We start from the raw sequence: 2698 nt of genomic DNA on the forward strand, positions 1-2698 counted from the left end.
GGAATATGATATTGGTCATTTATTTCTATATTTTATGGTGACTTACAGAAGCTGACACTGTTTTTCAGATATGACAATTATTCTTTCCAATTCTTCCTTTTTCTCTTAAGTTTTAGATCCTCCTTATCTTCAAATTTGATGCAGATTGAATTGCATACTTTTCTCCAGTGTATCAAAGAATCTTTTGATAAATGGACACAAAGTGAGTAGGAACCTTTGTGCGATAGGAGTTTGACTCTCAAACACAGACACTGAGAAAGGCAAAGAGAAACCATGCACATTATATGAAACACACAATGTACTAGAAATTCTGAAATGAATATAAAATCATATTTTATTTCACATTATGTTGAACAATGATCTGACACCTGTGGATATTCCTTAAATGTGTGTTTAAAGAGTGAATGAGTGAATGAATGAATGAATAAATGATGCAGACTAAGCCCTCAGGCAGGAGGTTACTGTAACACACACATCCTCCCTATGGGGGAGGGAAGGCATCCCTCAGCGCTGGTTCTCTGTGTTTCTGCACCTCTGCACAGGTCATACTATGGTCTCTATGTGACACGGGGACAACGGACCCATCACCAGCCCTCCACCTGCTCTCCCACCTGACCTCACCTGTGTTCCTCCAGGCATCCCTGTCCATCCACCTGGCACACACTCTGGACCATCCCTCCCTCTCCCACAGTCCAGGGCCCAGTCACTCATCTCCCTGTGTCCCACCGGGACACAAGCCACTTCACCCTTCCCTGTTTCCTTGGCTGTCATCTTCCTCCGGTCACCCTCCCCACCAATGGCCCCTTCTAGGTCTCCCTGTCCCAAATTCTGTCCTAGGACTTCCCATGGAGCTAATTCTCTAATGAGCAACAGTGAGGACAGGCACAGCTGGGATTAAGAATCTCACAGCAAATGGAGGGGAGGTCACAGGATGTCCCTGCACTGGTCGCTGCTAGACACTCAGATCCTGTTCTGTCTACAAACCTCCAGGGGCCTCATCAGGGTTTACTCTGTCCTGTCAGTCCTGCTCAAGAAAGACCCAGCATTCCCACCTTCTGTGTCCTCCTCTCTGAAGGTGTGTGTCCCCTCCGCAAGCTCCTGTTCACATTCAGCTCCCAGAGCCAGCCCACCTCCTCTGAGACCCTCCCACGGGGACAGATGCCCTCTGCTCTCTGTTCCCCGTGTCTTGTCCTCAGCTCCACAGTGGTTCACAGGCTCTACTGGGTCAGGACTGCTCACGTACCTCCCACTAGACCCCCGTCCACGGAGGAAGCCTGATCAGGGACAGCACACCAGGACCTCTGTCCTTCCTTGGAGGGTCACTGTCACCTGGTGGGAACAGGAATCAGAGAAGCAGGTGAAGGACAGGCTTGCCAGCAGTGGGAAAGAAGGACATATTTGCTGAGAGACCAGCAGGGGGTGCGGGGAGGCAGTATCTAGGTGTCTATGCAGGCTAGGGCTCCCAGCTGGGCAGTCCTCCACTGACAGGAGGCCCTAGGGCGGGGCCCCTTGCTTTCAGTGGAAACTGGGCAGTCGTGTCCTCTCTGGACCTGGACCAGTCCCTAGACCTGGGCCTGTGTGTGGTCCCAGCAGCTGCTTCCTCCAGGCCCACCAGGGAGAAACTAGTGCATCAGGAATTCACCCTGTCAAGGGGCCACAGACCTGGGAGTGCACAGCAGGGAGAAGCAGGGGTGGGTCACATTTGCATGAGCAGCCCCTCCTCGGTGAGGCCCTTGGACAGGGGATAAGACCGGCCCGGGGCAGCCCAGCCCCAGCTCTGTGGCCTAAGAAGGGGCTGTGTCACCATGGCCCGGAGCCCTGTCCTCCTTGCACTCCTCACTGCACAGGTGGGGACAGGCCCCAGTCCCCGAGGGCGGCCCCCCAGCCTGAGTCAGATCCCCTGGCTCAGCTCCTCATGCACACGCACCCGATCCCTTCTCTTCATTCTGATGTGTGTGTTTGCAGGCTCCCTGTCCCAGCCCGTGCTGACCCGGCCATCCCCCTCTCTGCAGCTCCGGGAACGACAGACAGACTCACCTGCACCTGAGCAGGGACATCAGTGTTGGCGGCTCTAACATCTACTGGATCCAGCAGCAGTCAGGGAGCCCTCCCAGGGGTCTGCTGTACTACTCCTCAGACTCTAGTAAGCACCAGGGCTCCGGGGTCCCCAGCCGCTCCTCGGGCTCCAAAAACGCCTCGGCCAATGCGGGGCTTCTGCACATCTCAGGGCTGCAGGCTGAGGCCGAGGCGGACTATCACTGGGCTACAGCTCACGGCGGTGAGAGCAGCTACCGTCACCCACCGCGTCTCAGACAACGCAGAACTGAGACGGAAAGCCCTGGGCCCTTCTCTCTGGTCCTCTTCATCGAGAATCTTCTGTGGGGCTTCCTGTCAGGTGTATGCCAGTGGCACTAAGCTAGGTGACAGGGACACATGGGGGGGGGACAAAGGCCTGGGGCCCTAGGTTCCAAGCGGTGACACGTGTCCGGAGGTGGTTAATCCCTTCACTGGTGAAAGCAGTAGAACACAGTCCCGGGAGTTCGGGCATGAAACGGGGCCCCGCTGGAACTCTGCCCTTTCCTTACACACGGTGCCCATGGAGCCTCTAAAATGTAAAACAGAATGTCTATTAATACTAATACATATTCGCATCACTAACACATTTTCCCTTGTAAGACGTGTGGAACAGAAGATGAAA

General features: G+C 54.5%; 1 long non-coding RNA gene across 1 annotated transcript; it reads right to left on the reverse strand.

Moving 5' to 3' along the window:
* Nucleotides 1–403: 403 nt before the first annotated feature.
* LOC145718558 (uncharacterized) lies at nt 404–2663 on the reverse strand. The gene is made up of 2 exons (XR_014141893.1): nt 2038–2663; nt 404–1329 (listed from the first exon to the last, which is right to left on the reverse strand). It is a non-coding gene; the product is annotated as an uncharacterized LOC145718558 (long non-coding RNA).
* Between the last annotated feature and the right edge of the window lie 35 nt (nt 2664–2698).

This window comes from Leptonychotes weddellii, unplaced genomic scaffold, assembly GCF_054177405.1.
Source record: "Leptonychotes weddellii isolate Sample4059 unplaced genomic scaffold, ASM5417740v2 HiC_scaffold_17625, whole genome shotgun sequence".
NCBI lineage: Eukaryota > Metazoa > Chordata > Mammalia > Carnivora > Phocidae > Leptonychotes > Leptonychotes weddellii.